This window comes from Nerophis ophidion, linkage group LG27, assembly GCF_033978795.1.
Source record: "Nerophis ophidion isolate RoL-2023_Sa linkage group LG27, RoL_Noph_v1.0, whole genome shotgun sequence".
Classification (NCBI taxonomy): Eukaryota; Metazoa; Chordata; class Actinopteri; order Syngnathiformes; family Syngnathidae; genus Nerophis; species Nerophis ophidion.
In genome coordinates, this window is record NC_084637.1 from 29,851,233 (window position 1) to 29,874,520 (window position 23,288).

General features: G+C 39.8%; 1 long non-coding RNA gene across 1 annotated transcript in view; it reads left to right on the forward strand.

Moving 5' to 3' along the window:
• The window catches only part of LOC133544309 (uncharacterized), a 92,528-nt gene that overhangs the window by 61,025 nt on the left and 8,215 nt on the right, over window positions 1-23,288 (forward strand). The window contains exons 4-6 of the long non-coding RNA XR_009804625.1: window positions 1,907-1,995; window positions 2,112-2,189; window positions 2,372-2,557. This is a non-coding gene — a long non-coding RNA (uncharacterized LOC133544309). The remainder of the gene's footprint in view (window positions 1-1,906; window positions 1,996-2,111; window positions 2,190-2,371; window positions 2,558-23,288) is intronic.

The following is a 23,288-nucleotide window of genomic DNA, read 5'->3' on the forward strand; positions in this document are numbered from 1 at the left end:
TGTGTGTGTGTGCGCACTTGTTCCTCCCCGTGCAGCGCAGGCCGATGGCTGGAGAATGATTTAATTGTGTTGACTTGCAACGTCAAGAGTACAAAAACAGGAACACACCAAGCCCACAGCCAGGGATGTTCACATATGAGTCTCTTGTGTGGATGTAAAATCACCCCCCCAAGGTGAGTAAAGCACAACTTGTTAATACCAACTTCAGAAACTTGCTGGCTGTGCAAAAGGTAAGAAGTGCGGCTAGTTTAGTTTGCAGTTCCAGGGACACCAGTCGTACGCGAGTGCCCCCCCCAAAAAAAAAAAAAAAAAAAAAAAAAAAAAAAATATATATATATATATATATATATATATACATATGTATGTATATATATATGTATATATATATATATATATATATATATATATATATATATATATATACATATGTATGTATATATATATGTATATGTATATATATATATAAATAGAGAGAGAGAGAGATGAGGTGACGACTTGTCCAGGGTGTATCCCACCTTCCGCCCGATTGTAGCTGAGATAGGCACCAGTGCCACCTGCGACCCCAAAGGGAATAAGCGGTAGAAAATGGATGGATGGATATATATATATTTTTTATTTTTATTTTTTACATATATAAATATTTACACACACACACACACATATATATATATATATATATATATATATATATATATGAGTTGGCGACTTGTCCAGGGTGTATCCTGCCTTCCGCCCGATTGTAGCTGAGATAGCCACGAGCGCCCCCTGCGACCCCAAAGGGAATAAGCGGTAGAAAATGGATGGATATATATATAAATATACATATATATATACATATATATAATTTTTATTTTTTACATATATAAATATTTGCACATACATATATATATATATATATATATATATATATAGAGAGAGAGAGAGAGAGAGAGAGAGAGAGAGAGAGAGAGAGAGAGAGAGAGAGAGAGAGAGAGATGAGGTGGCGACTTGTCCAGGGTGTATCCCACCTTCTGCCCGATTGTAGCTGAGATAGGCACCAGCGCCACCTGCGACCCCAAAGGGAATAAGCGGTAGAAAATGGATGGATGGATATATATATATATATATATATATATATATAAATATATAATTTTTATTTTTTACATATATAAATATTTACACACACATATATATATATATATATATATATATAGATGAGTTGGCGACTTGTCCATGGTGTATCCTGCCTTCCACCCGATTGTAGCTGAGATAGGCACGAGCGCCCCCTGCGACCCCAAAGGGAATAAGCGGTAGAAAAAAAAAAATAAAAAAAAAAATAAAAAAAAAAAAATATATATATATATATATATATATATATATATATATATACATATTTAGTTTTAGTGGGGTTTTTTTTGCCTTTTGGTCCCCCCGTCACCCCCTAACGGGACAAGCGGTAGGAAATGGATGGATGGCTGGATATATATCTATGATAGAAAAATATCGATATCAATATGTATATATATCAATAAAGTACTATGTATGTATCTATATGTATATATTTCGGATAAAATGTATATTTTCAGATAAAAAATAAAAATACTTAAAAATCTGCTTGACTTAGGTTTCGAAGTAAGCTATCCATCAGATTGTACATTAAAAGACTTATCGTATAACATTTCCCAAAAAAAAAAAAAAAAACATAATCTCGAATTCTCGAATCAAAATAAAGGTAAGAGAATCAGAATCGACTTTGAAGGATTTACTGCTGTTCACTGGAAGAGAAAAAAAAAATGGTTGAATGTTGGTCGGAAAATGTGCGCGTTTGTGCGCTTTTGTGCAGAGATGTTTCCTCACGTTTCAAAAACGAACATACAACTGTGACATAACAGGTCTGCACTCATAATGGGATGCTTGTATCTTTCAGCACTTGAGCGCTACTTGAGCTGAAAAATTCACAGTAAATCCGCACTCATCATACACAAAAAAAACTTCCTGGTGATGTTCAGAGCCAAGGTGAGACGCCTATAGGGTCAAATTGATAGCATGTTAATTGTTGACCATGTTCTTGGCTTAATGTCAAAAACTTCTACCGTGTTCGCACTTACAGTAATAATGTCGTTATAACTTAGTTTTATGCAGGTTGTGGACGACTTTCCCTGTCGCTGCTCGGGTTCCATGGACCACCCAGGAAAGACATGCTTGAGCAGGTTTGACTTTTGCTTATTTTTCAATAAAGACAGTCTCTTGCTCCTGCTGCTCGCTCCTCCGTGTCGCTCAGTTGGCTACGTCTCTGTCGTACTTGCTCTTCTCTCAGTTGCTCTCGCTTCTCATGCGCTGCGGACTCTCCTCCTTCCTCCTCGATCTCTCCTTCTTCTCCCCTTTTATAGAGTGTGAAGAGATAAGTCAATCGTGTGCTGGTGCGCGATCCACGCACCTGAATTAGATTGTGACGTCGCTCCTGGCACGGCCCGCCTCTCCGCTCCGCCGCATTCTCCGCCCCCTTGCCGCCATCTTGGGCAGGGCACTCTGGAGCCCTGCCCCGCTGCTCGTTCACCGGTTCCGCCTCTTTACACAGGTAAATGGTGTGTGTTTTTTTTTTTTTAAACGCTTCATAGGCTGAAGCGATGGATCCCAATTTCCTACATCGTTAGCCCCCTCCCACTAGCAGTTTTTTACTTTTTAGTATACACAGAAAAGGGAAATGCATGTGTTCTTGTCCCACATAGGGGTTATGAATGAAGTGGACTTTTCCTCAAAGGCAGTTTGGGTCGCCCCTAAATGTTGTCGGTTGGTAGAGTGGACGTGCCAGCGACTTGAGGGTTCCAGGTTCGATCCCCGCTTCTTCCAATGGCGTTTGTTTAAATTGTAGCGCCCCGGAAGTGTTAGTGCTGCAGGAAATTCTGTGAATTTGTTCTGTAGTGTTTATGTTGTGTTGCAAATCTTCGTCCAAAATGTGTTTTGTTTTTGTTGTTTAATGTGGTTCCACGATGTGGAACATGTTTATGACGGTGTTGGCATCGTGCATACTGCCACCAAGAGTCTGAAAGGTACTGTACTGCCGTGCCAGCAACTTGAGGGGTTCCAGGTTCGATCCCAGCTTCCGCCATCCTAGTCACTGCCGTTTACCCACCTGCTCCCAGTACCACCCACACTGGTTTAAATGTAAACTTGGATATTGGGATTCACTATGTAAAAGCTCTTTGAGTCCTTAGAGAAAAGCGCTATATAAATATACTTCATGATTAATTCAGATGAAAACCCAAAATGAACAAGAGACAGAGCAAAGGCAACCCTTAATCTAATTGTTGATTATTATTTTTTTATTCCTCCTCAATTTTAGTCTGTTTTCCTTTTCTCTGACGGCAATCCGCCGGTCCATAATCCATAAAATTAAGCCCCGCCTATAATTCCATTTAAGCGATTGCAGGAATTATGTGATTCCACAGAGGGAGGCCCCCTAAGCACCAGACCCGCGCTGTGAGTGGATCTCTAAGACCGAGGGGCTCCAGACATGTGGGACGTGACCTGTGAGTCACATCTGTTAGGCCGCCTTCAATCCTGGATTGACTCTCTGGACACATCTGTCAGTGTTTGTCACACCATCACAGATATCCGAGGGAAAATCCCCAAAGTAGCAGATTTGAGACAAAAGCGTCGCATTCCTAAAACCACTTTGAAATGAGTAGATTGTCCATAAACTCATATGCCATCTATCCACCCATCCATTTTCTACCGCTTGTCCCGTTAGGGGTCGACTTGAGGGGCACTGGAGCCTATATCAGCTGCATTCGGGCGGAAGGCGGTTTACACCCTGGACAAGTCGGCCCCTCATCGCGGGGCCATAAACTCATATGTAGAACTAGAAATGGCATTATTGCTCTATGAGAGAGTCAAATCTTGAGTCATTCCTTTCAAAGAGTCATTTAAAAAACTGTCTCGTTGTGTGTTTATATATATATATATATATACATGTGTATATATATATATATATGTATATATATATATATATATATATATATATATATATATATATATATTTATATATATATATATATATATACATGTATATATATATATATATATATATATATATATATATATATATATATACATGTATATATATATATATATATATATATATATATAAATATATATATATATATATATATATATATATATATATATATATATATACACAAACCCCGTTTCCATATGAGTTGGGAAATTGTGTTGGATGTAAATATAAACAGAATAAAATGATATGCAAATCATTTTCAACCCATATTCAGTTGAATATGCTACAAAGACAACATATTTGATGTTAAAACTGATAAACATTTTTTTTTTTTTTGCAAATAATCATTGACTTTAGAATTTGATGCCAGCAACACGTGCCAAAGGAGTTGGGAAAAGTGGCAATAAATACTGATAAAGGTCCTCTCTAAGGTTTCTCATAGTCATCATTGTCACTGGCCTCCCACTGGGTGTGAATTATCCTTGCCCTTTTGTGGGTTCTTCCGAGGATGTCGTAGTCGTAATGGTTTGTACAGTCCTTTGAGATATTTGTGATTTAGGGCTATATAAATAAACATTGATTGATTGATCCTTGCAGGGGAAAATGCAACTATTAAGACGCGAAAGAACATTTTAACCACGGCATATATAATTGTTGTCAGTTTTTTTTTTTTTTTTTTTGGCCTCCAATCCCAGAATAAAAGGAGCTTTCTGCCCCGTAGCGATCTGACTGACCAATTGTGCTCGTGCTCTGAAAGCCTTCATTTCAGTAGTGTGTATAAGAGTGTTTCAGTGGTGTGTGTGAGAGCATTTCAGTAGTGTATGTAAGAGGTAATTCTGAATAATGTCCCTAACGGGCCCTCATACTTCCAAGCCGCCTTGCACTTTAAGCCCGTTGGAACGACCGAACGGGTAGCAATCACGCGGGAGAATGCCGCCCGTTCATTTGAGATCCTACCCTGGAACATGGCTGAAATGGTGCGGCGTGTGAGACGACATGAGTGAAAAAGATTAAGAGCACTGTCACCCGTGGCGTTTGAGAACTATTGTCGTAAGGAATATGTCACAACTGACACATGACTTCAACACACACTTACTCTGCCCTTTGGAGCTCCGAGCACTCGAGACCGCACTTAAATTGGGGCTACAGCTTAAAAGGGCTTTCACAATAAGACTCTTTATGCATATGTAAATATAAAACATCTAAATGCTGTTTCATCAGGTATTTATAGCAGGATGTGGACTGCAATGGTGTGTATTTTAATCTCCATCTACCACGCTCCATTTAGAACATTCCTTTTGGTCATTGACAGACGACTGCGCTTGAAAAGTTTTTGCGAGGAGAACAAAGTCTACTTTGAGTTCGCTGACGCCGCCGTCTGCAGGGAGCTTCGGAAAAAAGGGAGAATAGGCGACAAAGAGGTAGAGGCGTCTTTTAGGATCGGTTCTCTAATTCAGTGGTGCTCAAACTTTTGCCAGCGAGTACCGATCCAGAAAGACCTCACCTTTCCGAGTGGCGCCGTATTGACCGGCGTTGAAACACATCAGCGTAGTAGGCCTAAGTATTCGTCATGAACAAGAAAGGCTTTATTTAACATACAGTTTGAACGGTAACACTGTCTATGATATAAAAAAATAAACACAGTTTTTTTGGCGTACCATTAGATCAGGTGGTCTTTGAGGACAAAAATAACTAGGATGGACCGCTCGCCTGTGTATCGGTTGGGGACATCTCTATGCTGCTGATCCGCCTCCGCCTGAGATGGTTTCCTGTGGACGGGACTCTCGCTGCTGCCTTGGATCCGCTTGAACTGAACTCTCGCGGCTGTGTTGGAGCCACTATGGATTGAACTTTCACAGTATCATGTTAGACCCGCTTGACATCCGTTGCTTTCGGTCCCCTAGAGGGGTGGGAGGTTGCCCACATCTGAGGTCCTCTCCAAGGTTTCTCATAGTCAGCATTGTCACTGGCGTCCCACTGGATGTGAATTCTCCCTGCCCACTGGGTGTGAGTTTTCCTTGCCCTTTTGTGGGTTCTTCCGAGGATGTTGTAGTCGTAATGATTTGTGCAGTCCTTTGAGACATTTGTGATTTGGGGCTATATAAATAAACATTGATTGATTGATTGATAGTAGTATTTTTTTGTGTGTGTGTAGGTACTATTGACTTTATTCCCTTCAAACAATTGGATGTAATACAAGAGAATAAAGAACTAGTTTAAATATTGCTTTGACTCAGCCCTCAGATTGATATCGTATCGTGTATGCATCGGGAGACCTCACCGACGGATGATCCGTATCGACATTGGTAGCCTAAAACCCTGATCGGAACATGTCTTTGTTGTGTTGCTTGATACATACATGGTTTAATAGTTAAAGTAGTGCCATTTTTAGTCCTCCATCCATCTTCTTCCTCTTATCCGAGGTTGGGTTGTGGGGACAGTAGCCAAAAAAGGGAAGCCTAAACTCCCCTCTCCCCAGCCACTTCGTCCAGCTCTTCCCAGGGGATCCGGAGGCATTCCCAGGCCAGCCTGGAGACATAGTCTTCCCAACGTGTCCTGGGTCTTCCCCGTGGCCTCCTACCGGTCGGACGTGCCCGAAACACTTCCCTAGGGAGGCGTTCGGGTGGCATCCTGACCAGATGCCCGAACCACCTCATCTGGCTCCTCTCCATGTGAAGGAGCAGAGGTTTTACTTTGAGCTCCCACCGGATGGCAGAGCTTCTCACCCTATCTCTAAGGGAGAGCCCCAAACTCATTTCGGCTGCTTGTACCTGTGATCTTGTCCTTTCGGTCATAACCCAAAGCTCATGACCATAGGTGAGGATGGGAATGTAGATCGACCGGTAAATTGAGAGCTTTGCCTTCCGGCTCAGCTCCTACTTCACCACAACGGATCGATACAGCGTCCGCATTACTGAAGACGCCGCACGGAACTGCCTGTCGACCTCCCGGTCCACTCTTACCTCACTCGTGAACAAGACTCCGAGGTACTTGAACTCCTCCACTTGGGGCAAAACTTCCTCCCCAACCTGGAGATGGCACTCCAATCTTCACCAATCCAGTGAGAGCTTTACTTTACTTACAGCAGCGGCTTTACTTTGAGCTCCCCTCGGATGGCAGAGATTCTCACCCGTTTTTAGTCGTGTACAATGAAATTATTGCTACTTTTGCTCTGTACGACAAAGCGTTTGATACTTTCCACTCAGGCTGTAGAACCCCACCACAGCACTGGAACAGCTCTGGTCAAGGTCACAAACGATATCAGACACAGGAACAGTCCCAGTTTTGGTTCTGCTGGACCTGAGCACTGCCTTTGAGACGTTTGACCATACCATCTGCATACAGAGGTTAGAAAACTGGGTGGGAATATCCGGTTCTGCTCTTAACTAGTCCTATCTCAATCAAGGGACATGTTTTTTTGAAATTGGTAACTGTCTCTGAGCACCTGTGGGGTTCCTCAGGGCTCAATTTTGGGACCGCAACTTGTACATTCTCCCACGAGGCAAGCTAATACGAAGTTTCAATGTTTCCTACCACATCTATCCAGAGTTTTTAGTCGTGTACAATGAAATTTATGTTACTTCTTTTGCTCTGTATGACAATGCGTTTGATACTTTCCACTCAGGCTGTAGAACCCCACCACAGCACTGGAACAGCTCTGGTCAAGGTCACAAACGATATCAGACACAGGAACAGTCCCAATTTTGGTTCTGCTGGACCTGAGCGCTGCCTTTCAGACGTTTGACCATACCATCTTCATACAGAGGTTAGAAAACTGGGTGGGAATATCCGGTTCTGCTCTTAACTAGTCCTATCTCAATCAAGGGACATGTTTTGTTGAAATTGGTAACTGTCTCTGAGCACCTGTGGGGTTCCTCAGGGCTCGATTTTGGGACCGCAACTTGTACATTTTCCCACGAGGCAAGCTAATACGAAGTTTCAATGTGTCCTACCACATCTATCCGGAGTTTTTAGTCGTGTACAATGAAGTTATTGCTACTTTTTTTGCTCTGTATGACAATGCGTTTGATACTTTCCACTCAGGCTGTAGAACCCCACCACAGCACTTGAACAGCTCTGGTCAAGGTCACAAACGATATCAGACACAGGAACAGTCCCAATTTTGGTTCTGCTGGACCTGAGCGCTGCCTTTCAGACGTTTGACCATACCATCTTCATACAGAGGTTAGAAAACTGGGTGGGAATATCCGGTTCTGCTCTTAACTAGTCCTATCTCAATCAAGGGACATGTTTTGTTGAAATTGGTAACTGTCTCTGAGCACCTGTGGGGTTCCTCAGGGCTCGATTTTGGGACCGCAACTTGTACATTTTCCCACGAGGCAAGCTAATACGAAGTTTCAATGTGTCCTACCACATCTATCCGGAGTTTTTAGTCGTGTACAATGAAGTTATTGCTACTTTTTTTGCTCTGTATGACAATGCGTTTGATACTTTCCACTCAGGCTGTAGAACCCCACCACAGCACTTGAACAGCTCTGGTCAAGGTCACAAATGATATCAGAAACAGGAACAGTCCCAGTTTTGGTTCTGCTGGAGCTGAGCGCTGCCTTTGAGATGTTTGACCATACCATCTTCATACAGTGGTTAGAAAACTGGGTGGGAGTATCCGGTTCTGCTCTTAACTAGTCCTATCTCAATCAAGGGACATGTTTTGTTGAAATTGGTAACTGTCTCTGAGCACCTGTGGGGTTCCTCAGATCTCGATTTTGGGACCGCAACTTCTACATTCTCCCACGAGGCAAGCTAATACGAAGTTTCAATGTTTCCTACCACATCTATCTGGAGGTGACTGTCGGTCTGTTGGTTCATTTTGTCGCTGCATGGAACAGATCATTTTCTTCAGCTGAACTCAGACAAAACTGCGATGGTTGTCTTTGGTCCACAGAAGCAAAGAGAAACATTAGTCCCTTTGGGATCCTCTCACTGAAACGGAGTGATCAGGTTAGAAATCCAGGGGTAATAATGGACTCAGACTTGAACTTCAACGGCCACATTAAGTCAATAACATCAACAGCTTAGACATAATGTCTAAAAGAGACTAATCCATGCCTTGGTCTCCAGCAAGTTAGTCTACTGTAATGGCCTTCTCACTGGGATCTCATTCAGAATGCTGCTGCTCGACTCCTGATTAGAAAACAAGAAATATGACCATGTTAATCAAGTGCAGTACCTTCCTGTTGCTCAGAGAATAGACTTTAAAACAAGCTCAGCTTGTGTACAACTTGTTTCCATGGTCTGGTGCCAAAGTACGTCTAGGACGTGTTAGAACCATCTCAAGCTCTGAGAACAGCAGGGAGCGGTCTCCTGCTGGCGCCCAGAGTCAGGACGAAACATGGTGAGGCTGTGTTTCAGTTTTATGCTCCGAACATCTGGAATAGTCTTCCGGAAGATGTGAGACAGGCCTCAACGTTTGTAAATGTTCAAATCCGGGGTGAAAACACTTTTATTTAATTGCGCATAAGACAACTGAAAGTAAGTCATCCACACTGTTTGATTTTAAATCTGACTTTGATTGATTTGATTTTATGATTTCAGTTTGAATTAGGATTATTTTATATTCCTCTGAATTTTCCGTCTTGTGTACGAATTGTGCTCTACAAAAAAACTTGCCTTAGTAAGAATGGTTAGTGCAATGCATCTACTAATATCGCTAATATTATTAAGAGGTGATATTTTCAGAGTAATCTGGGTGTCATACTCACGGAGTTTGTAAACAAATGACAAAAAAAATTTTGGGGGGAGAAAATTATCAAAATTATCGATCTAATCACTCTCGTATCGATTATAGTTGTGCTCATAAGTTTACATACCCTGGAGAATTTATGATTTTTTTGGCCATTCTTCAGAGAATATAAATGATAACACATAGTTGGCTTAATGGTTGTGTGAAGCTATTTATTGGCAAACAACTGTGTTTACTCTTTTTAAATCAAAATGACAAAAGAAAGTACCCAAATGACCCTAAACAAAAGTTTACATACCCCAGTGACTTTGATCTGATAACATTCGCAAAATTTGACACAAACAGCTTTAAATGGCTAATCAAGGTTCCAATCCTCACCTGTGACCTGTTTGTTTGTAATTAACGTGTTTGTATAAATGGTCAGTGAGTTTATGGGCTTCTGACAGACCATTGCATCTTTCATCCAGCGCTGCACAGACGTGTCTGGATTCTGAGTCCATGGGTAAGGCAAAATAATTGTCAAAGGATCTGCGAGAAAAGGTAATTGAACTGCATAAAACAGGAAAGGGGTATAACAAGATATTCACAGGAATTGAGAATGCCAATCAGCCCGGTTCAAACGCTGATTGACGAGTGGAAAATTAGGGATTCAGGTAGACCAGCAAAGATTTCAGCCACAACTGTAAAGGAAATTTGTTTGAGATGCTAGAAAAAATCCACAAATAACTTTAGCTGAAGTACAGGACTCTCGGAAAAATTGTGGTGTGGCTGTTTCAAGATGCACAATAAGGAAGCACTTGAAGAAAAATGGGCTGCATGGTCGAGTGGCCAAAAAGTTCAATTTTGGTCTTATCACTCCGAATTACTTTGTTCCAGAAGTTTTGAGGTCGGTCTCTGTGCTGTTTTGCGTTCCTCAGCAGGATACTTTGTGACATTTGCGCAGAAATGGCTTTCTTCTGGGGTATGTAAACTTATGAGCACAGCCGTATGTACCCAGACTACCCTTGGGATCAACTACCGATTGACGCATCCATCCGTCCCCCGCTTACGTCCGGGCCTGGCAGCGGTTGCTAAACCTAATTTCGTGTTAAAAGCCGCTTACTTTCGAGCTTATTAAACTTGACTAAATATCGAATTTGACCGCTTATTTGACTTTGCTAAGCACATATTTCCTGTGTTGTTTGAAGCTAATTTGCTCTTCTGTGTGTAACATGTTTAGCGTTAATTTTCCGCGATTATTGTCTCAATTTGTTGCAGCTATTTCTTCCGGTCGGGAAGGGGTTAGTGCAGACCTGGGCAAATTATGGCCCGGGGGCCACATACGGCCCGTTAAGCTTTTCAATCTGGCCCGCCGGATATTCCCAAATATTTTTTTTTAGATCTTTAAGATGGAAAATGTAGCTGCCATTATGATGTGTAGTGATTTTTTTCTGATGACCGTAAGGCTTGAACTATACAAAGTATTTTAATGTAATCTGCGCTTTTGGATGATATACCAGTTACTATGGTAATCTAATTAGTTACTATGGTAACTGACTTCAACAGCAGCTCAGACGAGGCATCAAGCAGTGTGGGTGGGAAGCGTTTCCACAGACGCGGAAGGAGATTTTCACAACAAAGTTCTAAAGCTTAGTGATATATTTATTTTTTATTTTACTTATTTATTTTTCTTCGGTCAATGGTCAACCAAGCAAACATGCATTCATAGATTGAAAATTAAAAGTTATACATTCGTAGATTGAAAACAAAAAATGTTGCAGTCCGAAAGGGTTTAGGCTGAAGTTAAACACTTATTGCGCCTAACCCTATAAACAATTTCAAGTACAAAATAAACTTCCGAAAATTATAAAATGTCCTTTGTACAAATTATTATAAATACACATTATAAACAACATTATAAACAACATGAACATAGTTCAATTTTATACACAGTACAGGCATGTGAAATATCCCTGTGTACATATTAGACCTTTGCACAAATTATATATACAATATATACAAACAATTGTGCTTCTATTATTATTTATGTCTCATGTTTAATTTTTAATTAACATTAATCATAGTATTAACTACAATGTTGATTCAAGAGTGATATATTTTTTCAAGACATTGGTCTTAAAGTATATCAGCTATATCAGATTGTAGGTGGGTTTGTGTTGTACCCTTCGCGTTCATATTTCACTGTTTGTTGCATTTTACTTGTTATTAAAATATGTCGATCGAAACGGGGTGTGACATTCATATTTTGTCAATATTCAGAGTTTTATCGTTCATAGAAAAATGTAAAATTCCATTACCTTTTCTTAAGGCGGTCTGTCATAAAGTTTTTACCAATCAGAGATTATTGTGACGTTTTTGTATTACTGTTCCTAAAAATAGGCACATTTTTTTTCTCTCAATGTGGCCCCCGAGTCAAAATAGTTGCCCTGGCCTGGGTTGGTGCACGTGCCTCTCAATACAAAGGTCCTGAGTAGTCCAGAGTTCAATCCCGGGCTTGGGATCTTTCTGTGTGTGTTAGAATAATTGTTTCTAGATTATCAATCAATCAATCAATCAATGATTATTTATATAGCCCTAAATCACTAGTGTCTCAAAGGGGCTGCAGAAACCACAACACAAACCACAACCACATCCTCGACAGAGCCCACATAAGGGCAAGGAAAACTCACACCCGGTGGGACGTCGGTGACAATGATGACTATGAGAAACCTTTGAGAGGACCGCATATGTGGGCAACCCCCCCTCCTCTACGGGAACCGAAAACAATGGATGTCGAACATGATACTGTGAAAGTTCAATCCATAGTGGATCCAACACAACCGTGAGAGTCCAGTCCAAATCACAAAAAAACCCTGTATTACATTGTGTTCCTGACAAGAAGACAAAAGGCTGTCTTTGATAACAAACCAAGAAGAAGGCTCATAAAAATCCACTGGGACTACAAAGCGGACAGATGGCAGGATCTGGCCAACTTACAGAGGAACTCATTTTGAAGTATTTTATGAACTCTTTTTGAACTATTTTATGGGACTCTCTTTGAACTATTTTATGGGGCTCTTTTTGAACTATTTTACGAACTCTCTGTTCGGTAACCGAAGGCAACACTGTTTACGACCCACTTCCCTCAGGAAGCAGCTGTGGAAAGGAGAGGGGAGAAAGTCAATCTTTGGGCAGAGCGTGGTGCAGGACTGTACAGAGTGTACAGTGGCCAGGTCTCTCCTCAGATCTGAGTCCAAATTTAATTCTGTCTCTGTTTGATTCTTTGCCTTTTGTCTTGTTTAATAGATGTCATCAGTGTTTGAACCTGACAGTGTGGAGTTTGCATGTTCTCCCCATGCACCTGGGGATAGGTTAATTGGCAACTCTAAATTGGGCCCCTAGTGTGTGAATGTTGTCTGTCCATCTGTGTTGGCCCTGTGATGAGGTGGCGACTTGTCCCGGGTGTATCCCGCCTTCCGCCTGAATGCAGCTGAGATAGGCTCCAGCATCCCCCGCCACCCCCAAAATAAACAAGCGGTAGAAAATGGGTGGATGGGTTGGATGGTTAACTACACAACCTCTATCCTGGGCCTGTTTGTATTTATGTATGCCTTCATTTGTTGACAACATTATTAGAAGGCGTTACTCATGAGCAGAAGCAGCTTCTTGAGGGGCCACAGGCGCACTCCCTCCATCCTTAACACGCTCGCACTGTGTGGCCGACGAATAAAAACGGCCCAAAAGTGCTCTCTTGTGGGAGGTGCACTGTATTTGTATTACCTTCACTTGAGTGCACTTGTCTGTTTACATTTGCAACAATTGCACTTGGAGGGTAAAGTTTTTTTGTTTTTTTAAGCCTGTTTGGCCAATTGATTTTTTTTTTTTTTTTTTCTCCCATAGTGCTGACCGGTGCAGAAAACGCACAATGGAACCTTGAAAGATGGGCGGTTCTGTTTGGAATCTCAAGTCTCACAAGGTCTAAGGTGGAGAAAGTTATGAAGACATAAAATGTATTAATTAATTTATTCTAAAATTCTAAAACAGGGTTTTATCATTTCTACGCCTCACTATTACCACTGGGTAATTTATTCAAACAGTAACAAACAGAACGTTGCAAAATAATTTCTGTGAAGTAGGAAATGTCAGAAATAAATCAGGTATTTTAATAGAAAACCTGTTTACAACCCTTTTCACATTATAAGAGCCCTCTAGGAAGTAAATAACACCAACATGTTAAGTTAAAGTTAAAGTGATTGTCACACACACACTAGGTTTGGCAAATTTTTTCTCTGCATTTGACCCATCACCCTTGATCACCCCCTGGGAGGTGAGAGGAGCAATGAGCAGCAGCCGTGGCCACGCTCAGGAATCATTTCTGGTGATTTAACCCCAATTCCTATCCTTGATGCTACATTAATCATTAGTAATGAATCAGTTTTGAATGGCAGGGTCCCTGCTATCACATGTTGATGAAAATATAACTTTTACATAATAAAAATCAACTACAGGCTTCCCTAATGCTGTAATAAATTAAGCATGATGAGTTGAGCGTATGTCAGCATGTGGAACCACTTTTAACTCTCTTTTTCAACCGCTTATTTACTAACCCTTGTCACCAATTTAACTTAGTCATTATTTTGTCTAAGTAAGTCAATATTTACTAAGTCAAAATAATGACATACTTAGTATCTCAGGTAACTACGACTGTTTTGCGTTTAGTTTTTACTTCATAAAAAAAATATTGAGATATATATCGTATATTGCCATTCAGCATACGGAGCGGAAAACACCACCAACAACTTCTTCATGCAACAAAGCCGGCCTACTTCACCACAGTCTGTAGTCTATTGCCCTCCCAGGCAGCGATGAGATGGTGGCGACAGGCCAGATTACACTCTTCCTTACACCCACTCAGCACCTTCCTTTCGCCTGTCCCAACCGACGCCCCTTAAATAAAACAAAATTCTGGGGGGAAAAAACTGCATAGATAACGTTTGTGTATGGAAAGAAATAATTTCTTCGCAAGACCAAGGAAAGCTCAGTGGTTAAGACTGCTGACTTAGAACCAGACGAAATGGGTTCGAACCCCACTCTAGTTGACAGCATTTTGTTCACCTCATCTTACTTTACTGAGCCAGGAGTCCTCGATTACATTCGTGTATGGACCAAAATCATTACTTCACAAGACTGACGGTAGCCCAGTGGTTAAGACTAATGAATTAGGTCAAAAAGACTGGGTTCAAACCCGTCCTGGTTGGCAGTATTTTAATCCACCTCATCATACTTTGGTGATTCAGGGGTCGTGAATACATTTGTGTATGGAAAGAAATCAACTTTTCACAAGACCAAAGATTACTCATTGATTAACACTGCTGACCTGGAATCAGAGGAAGTGGGTTTCAACCCCACTCTAGTTGACAACATTTTGTTCACCTCATTGTACTTTACTGAATGAAGAGTCTTTGATTACATTTGTGTCTGGACCAAAATCTTACTTTCACAAGACTGTCGGTAGCCCGGTGGTTAAGACATTTGAATTAGAACAAAAGGTACTGGGTTTGAAGCAGCATTTTAATCCACCTCATCATACATTGGTGAGCTAGGGATCATAGATAAAATTTGTGTATGGATAGAAATCCAAGTGTCACAAGACCAAGGATAGCTTAGTGGTTATAATTGCTGACTTGGAATCAGTGGAACTGGGATCAAAACCCACACTAGTTGACATTGTTTTGTTCACCTCATCATACTTTACTGAACCAGGAGTCTTCGATTGTATTTGTGTATGGAAAACAATCTTTACTTCCCAAGACCCAGGATGGACCAGGGGTTAAGACTGCTGACTTGGAATGAAAGGTACTTGGTTCAAATCCCCTCTGATACATGGTCATTTTTCTACCTCTTCATATTTTACTGCGCCAGGAGTCCTCGATTATATTTGTGTCTGAAAAAATACACATATCTGCAAGACCCAGGATAGCCCAGTGGTTAAGGCTGTTGACCTCAAATTGAGGGGTGCTGGGATCGAATCCTTGTTGGGTTGACATGCAATTTACAAAGCTGGTCAAGGTGACATATGTTGTAACTGTCACTTCTCCCATGTAATGTTAAAAAAAATTATTTAATAAACTTTTTTTTTTATATCCAATTACAATTAACCTATTTTCTTTTAATCGTACCCAGGAGAGCTCATTGGTCAACGCTCTTTATTATTTACTTTATACTCTTATTCCCACACACCTCAGGAATTACACTCACTCGCACACACTCATACACACGCACACATTCATTCTCACACACAAACACACTCACATGTAACCCCTGAGGTGTCATCATTGACTATTTGTTTTTCATTATTATTATCTTTAGTGTTGACTTAATTTTTAAACTTTATGTTATTCAAACAACTAGCACATAACATTACTCTACGTGGGGGAGAAGAAACACCCCACAATGTATGTCGTTTTGACGCCATACAGCCAAATTACTGATTTCATGGATGGGATTTGAACTCAGTACTCCTGTCTTAGGAGCCCACGGTGTTGACCATTGAGCTATTCTGGGTCCCATTAAGACTTGGTTTTCGCTCATATACAAATGTATTCAGTGAACTCTGATTGAGTCGAAAGAAAAAACAACATCTTCCAAGTCATGGATTTGAACCCTGTAGTATTGTGTGCGAGGCAGCAGTCTTAACCATTGAACTATCCTGGGCCATATTATTTTCGTTCATATACAAATGCAATCATTGAACTAATATAGGTGAAACAAAAAACTTGGTTCACAAATGTATGGATTTGAACCCACTTTTACTGGCTGAGAGTCAGCAGTCTTAACCATTGAGCTATTCTGGGTCCCATCACGTTTTGGTTTTCACTCATATACAAATGTATTCAGTGAACTATGATCGAGGCAAAAGAAAAAACAACATCTTCCAAGTCATGGATTTGAACCCTGTAGTACTGTATGGGAGGCAGCAGTCTTAACCATTGAACTATCCTGGTTCCTATAATTTTTGTTCATATACAAATGCAATCATGAAACTAATATAGGTGAAACAAAAAACTTGATACACAAACTTTTGGATTTGAACCAACTTTTACTGGCTGAGAGTCAGCAGTCTTAACCATTGAGCTATCCTGGGTCTCCTAAAAGCATGATTTTTGCTCATATACAAATGCAATCATAAAACTAATATAGGTGAAACAAAATAGTTGTTATAACAACTTATAGATTTGAACCTACTTTTAACTGACTGAGAGGCAGCTGTCTTAAACATTGCGCTATCCTAGATACAGCCATCAATATAGGATTTTCGCTCATATACAAATGCAGTCATTAAACTGTCATCGGTGAAACAAAAAAATTGTTAGACAAAGTTACGGATTTGAACCCAATTTTACTGACTGAGAGGCAGCACTCTTAAACATTAAGCAATTCTAAGTCTACCAAGTGTAGTCTGGCTAATTCACTAATGTAATCGTGACACCTGTCGCAGTAAACTATGATTTAGGTGGAACAAAATGTTGAACCTCGGTTGCACATCAAATCAATTGGGGTACCGATTTTTTAGTACTGGTACCATAATGTATTTCATATACATTTTGACACTTTTCTACATAAAGGGGAACCAAAAACATGGTATTATTTGAACAAAAACATAGTATATAAAATTAAACATGTTTCTTATTGCGATAGCAGAAGAATGTTGTCATTAAATACGAGAGTAAAAAAAAGGAGCAGGCTGTCATTGACTGCAAAGGATTTGTAACAGAGTAACAAAAAGTGACAATTTGATTTACGATTATGTTAGTTTGTCCAATTACTTTTGGTCCCTTAAAAAGTGGAAGACACATACTAAATGGGCTGTAATTCCTACACCGTTCACCTGATTGGGATTAAAAATGCGCTCAAATTAAAGTTCAAAGACTTCACTTCCAGCACATCTTGATTGTTTCATTTCAAATTCATGGTGGTGTTGTACAGAGCTGGAATACTGAAAATTGTGCCAATGTCCAAATATTTATGGACCTAACTCGGGGCTCTCAAGCCGTATGCGGCTCTTTAATGCCGCCCTAGTGGCTCCCTGGAGCATTTTTCAAAAATGATTGGAAATGGAAAAAGATCGGGAAAAAAAATAATTTAATGTAAAATATTCCACTCCTTTGTCTCATTTTGTCCACCAAATGTTTTATGCTGTGTGCGGATGCACAATTGAACCTCGAAAAATGGGCGGTTCTGTTTAGAATCTCAATACTCACAAGGTGTTAGGAGGAGAAAGATATGAAGACATAAAAAGTAGTAATTAATTTATTGTAAAATACTAAAACAGAGTTTTAGCATTTTTACACCTTACTATTAACAGTGGGTAATTCATTCAAACAATAACAAAAAGAACGTTGTAAATTAATTTCTGTGAAGTAGGAAATGTTAGTTATAAATCAAGTATTTTAATAGCAAACCTGTTTACAACCTTCTAATTATGGCTTTTCACATTATGAGAGCCCTTTAGAAACTAAATAACACCAAAATGTTAAGTTAAAGTTAAAGTGATTTTCACACACACACTAGGTGTGGCGAAATGTTCCTCTGCATTTGACCCATCACCCTTGATCACCCCCTGGGAGGTGAGGGGAGCAGTGAGCAGCAGCGGTGGCCGCGCCCGGGAATAATTTTTGGTGATTTAACCCCCAATTCCAACCCTTGATGCTACATTAAACATTAGTAATGAAGCAGTTTTGAATGGCAGGGTCCCTGCTATCACATGTTGATAAAAATATAACATTTACATAATAAAAATCAACTACAGGCTTACCAAATGCTGTAATAAATTAGGCTTGATGAGTTGAGCGTATGTCAGCATGTGGAACCACTTTTAACTCTCTTTTTCAAACGCTTTTTGCAAACACTTATTTACTAACCCTAGTCATTAATTTGACTTAGTCATTATTTTGTCTAAGTAAGTCAATATTTACTGAGTCAAAAATAATGCCATACTTAGTATCTCAGGTAACTAGGACTTTTTTGCATTTTGTTTTTACTTTATGGAAAAAATATCGAGATATATATCGTATATTGTCATTCAGCATACGGAGCTGAAAACACCACCAACGATTGTAGGCTTCTTCATGCAACAAAGCCGGCCTACTTCACCACAGTCTGTAGTCTATTGCCCTCCCAGGTAGCGATGAGATGGTGGCGACAGGCCAAATTACACCCTTCCTTACACCCACCCAGCACCTTTCTTTTTGCCTGTCCCGGCCGACACCCCCTTAACTAAAAAAAATTCCTGGGGGGAAAAAACTGCATTGATAACGTTTGTGTATGGAAAGAAATAAATTCTTCGCAAGACCAAGGAAAGCTCAGTGGTTAAGACCGCTGACTTAGAACCAGACGAAATGGGTTCGAACCCCACTCTAGTTGACAGCATTTTGTTCACCACATCTTATTTTACTGAGCCAGGAGTCCTCGATTACATTCGTGTATGGACCAAAATTATTACTTCACAAGACTGACGGTAGCCCAGTGGTTAAGACTAATGAATTAGGTCAAAAAGACTGGGTTCAAACCCGTCCTGGTTGGCAGTATTTTAATCCACCTCATAATACTTTGGTGAGCCAGGGGTCTTGAATACATTTGTGTATGGAAAGAAATCAACTTTTCACAAGACGAGAAATCGCTCAGTGGTTAAGACTGCTGACTTGGAATCAGAGGAAGTGGGTTTGAACCCAACTGTAGTTGACAACATTTTGTTCACCTCATTGTACTTTACTGAATCAATAGTCCTCGTTTACATCCGTGTCCGGACCAACATCTTCCCGTCACAAGATTGTCGGTAGCCCGGTGGTCAAGACATTTGAATTAAAACAAAAGGTATTGGGTTTGAAGCAGCATTTTAATCCACCTCATCATACCTTAGTGAGCTAGGGATCATAGATAACATTTGTGTATGGATAGAAATCCAATTGTCACAAGACCAAGGATAGCTTAGTGGTTATAATTGCTGACTTGGAATCAGTGGAACTGGGATCAAATCCCACACTAGTTGACATTGTTTTGTTCACCTCATCATACTTTACTGAACCAGGAGTCTTCGATTGCATTTGTGTATGGAAAACAATCTGTGCTTCCCAAGACCCAGGATAGACCAGGGGTTAAGACTGCTGACTCGGAATGAAAGGTACTTGGTTCAAATCCCCTCTGATACATGGTCATTTTTCTACCTCTTCATATTTTACTGCGCCAGGAGTCCTCGATTATATTTGTGTATGAAACAATACACATATCTGCAAGACCCAGGATAGCCCAGTGGTTAAGGTTGTCGACCTCAAATTGAGGGGTGCTGGGATCGAATCCTTGTTGGGTTGACATGCAATTTACAAAGCTGGTCAAGGTGACATATATTGTAACTGTCACTTCTCCCATGTAATGTTAAAAAAAAATATTTAATAAACTTTTTTTTATTTTATATCCAATTACAATTAACCTATTTTCTTTTAATTGTACCCAGGAGAGCTCATTGGTCAACGCTCTTTATTATTAACTTTATACTCTTATTCCCACACACCTCAGGAATTACACTCACTCGCACACACTCATACACTCGCACACACATTCATTCTCACACACAAACACACTCACATGTAACCCCTAAGGTGTCATCATTGACTATTTGACAATTTGTTTTTCCTTATTATTGTCTTTAGTGTTGACTTAATTTTTAAACTTTATATTATTCAAACAACTAGCACATAACATTACTCTATGTGGGGGAGAAGAAACACCCCACAGGGTATGTCGTTTTGACGCCATAAAGCCAAATTACTGATTTCACGGATGGGATTTGAACTCAGTACTCCTGTCTTAGGAGCCCACGGTGTTGACCATTGAGCTATCCTGGGTCCCGTTAAGACTTGGTTTTCGCTCATATACAAATGTATTCAGTGAACTCTGATTGAGGCGAAAGAAAAAACAACATCTTCCAAGTCATGGATTTGAACCCTGTAGTATTGTGTGAGAGGCAGCAGTCTTAACCATTGAACTATCCTGGGTCATATTATTTTCGTTCATATAAAAATGCAATCATTGAACTAATATAGGTGAAACAAAAAACTTGGTAAACAAACATATAGATATGAACCCACTTTTACTGGCTGAGAGTCAGCAGTCTTAACCATTGAGCTATCCTGGGTCTGAACAAGTTATGGTTTTCGCTCATATACAAATGTATTCAGTGAACTATGATCGAGGCGAGAAGAAAAAACAACATCTTCCAAGTTATGGATTCGAACCCTGTAGTACTGTGTGCGAGGCAGCAGTCTTAACCATTGAACTATCCTGGGTCCTGTAATTTTTGTTCATTTACAAATGCAATCATTAAACTAATATAGGTGAAACAAAAAACTTGGTACGCAAATTTATGAATTTGAACCCACTTTTACTGGCTGAGACTCAGCAGTCTTAACCAATGCGCTATTCTGGGTCCCATAAAAGCATGATTTTTGCTCATATACAAATGCAATCATTAAACTAATATAGGTGAAACAAAATAGTTGATATACCAACTTATAGATTTGAACCCACTTTTGACTGACTGAGAGGCAGCTTTCTTAAACATTGCGCTGTCCTGGATACTGCCAACAATATAGGATTTTTGCTAATATACAAATGCAGTCATTAAACTGACATAGGTGAAACAAAAAAAATGTTGAACAAAGTTACGGATTTGAACCCAATTTTACTGACTGAGAGGTAGCAGTCTTAAACATTAAGCAATTCTAAGTCTAGCAGTGTTGTCTGGCTCATTCACTAATGTAATCGCGACACCTGTTGCAGTAAACAATGATTGAGGTGGAACAAAATGTTGAACCTCGGTTGCACATCAAATCAATTGGGGTACCGATTTTTTAGTACTGGTACCATAACGTATTTCGTATACGTTTTGACAATGTTCTACATAACGGGGACACCAAAACATGGTATTATGTGAACAAAAACATAGTATGAAACATTAAACATGTTTCTTATTGCGATAGCAGAAGAATGTTGTCATTAAATACGAGAGTAAAGAAAAGGAGCAGGCTGTCATTGACTGCAAAGGATTTGCAACAGAGTATCAAAAAGTGACAATTTGATTTACGATTATGTTAGTTTGTCCAATTACTTTTGGTCCCTTAAAAAGTGGAACACACATATAAAATGTGCTGAAATTCCTACATCGTTCACCTGATTGGGATTAAAAATACCCTCAAATTAAAGCTCAAAGTCTTCACTTCCAGCACATCTTGATTGTTTCATTTCAAATTCATTGTGGTGTTGTACAGAGCTGGAATACTGAAAATTGTGCCAATGTCCAAATATTTATGGACCTAACTCGGGACTCTCAAGCCGTATGCGGCTCTTTAATGCCACCCTAGTGGCTCCCTGGAGCATTTTTCAAAAATGATTGGAAATGGAGAAAGATCGGGAAAAAAAATAAATTCAAAATATTCCACTCCTTTGTCTCATTTTGTCCACCAATTTTTTTATGCTGTGTGCGGATGCACAATGGAACCTCGAAAAATGGGCGGTTCTGTTTAGAATCTCAATACTCACAAGGTGTTAGAAGGAGAAAGATATGAAGACATAAAAAGTAGTAATCAATTTATTCTAAAATACTAAAACAGAGTTTTAGCATTTTTACACCTTACTATTAACAGTGGGTAATTTATTCAAACGATAACAAAAAGAACGCTGTAAATTAATTTCTGTGAAGTAGGAAATGTTAGTGATAAATCAAGTATTTTAATAGCAAACCTGTTTACAACCTTCTAATTATGGCTTTTCACATTATGAGAGCCCTCCAGAAACTGAATGACACCAACATGCTAAGTTAAAGTTAAAGTGATTGTCACACACACACTAGGTGTGGCGAATTTTTCTTCTGCATTAGACCCATCACCCTTGATCACCCCCTGGGAGGTGAGGGGAGCAGTGAGCAGCAGCGGTGGTCATGCCCAGGAATCATTTTTTGTGACTTAACCCTCAATTCCAACCCTAGATGCTACATTAAACATTAGTAATGAAGCAGTTTTGAATGGCAGGGTCCCTGCTATCACATGTTGATGAAAATATAACTTTTACATAATAAAAATCAACTACAGGCTTACCAAATGCTGTAATAAATTAAGCTTGATGAGTTGAGCGTATGTCAGCATGTGGAACCACTTTTAACTCTCTTTTCAAACGCTTATTGCAAACACTTATTTACTAACCCTAGTCATTAGTTTGACTTAGTCATTATTTTGTCTAAGTAAGTCAATATTTACTAAGTCAAAAATAATGACATACTTAGTATCTCAGGTAACTAGGACAGTTTTGGTTTTTTTTTTTACTTCATAGAAAAAATATCGAGATATATATCGTATATTGTCATTCAGCATGCGGAGCGGAAAACACCACCAACAATTGTAGGCTTCTTCACGCAACAAAGCCGGCCAACTTCACCACAGTCTGTTGTCTATTGCCCTCCCAGGCAGCGATGAGATGGTGGCGACAGGCCAAATTACATGCTTCCTTACACCCACCCAGCACCTTTCTTTTTGCCTGTCCCGGCCAACGCCCCCTTAA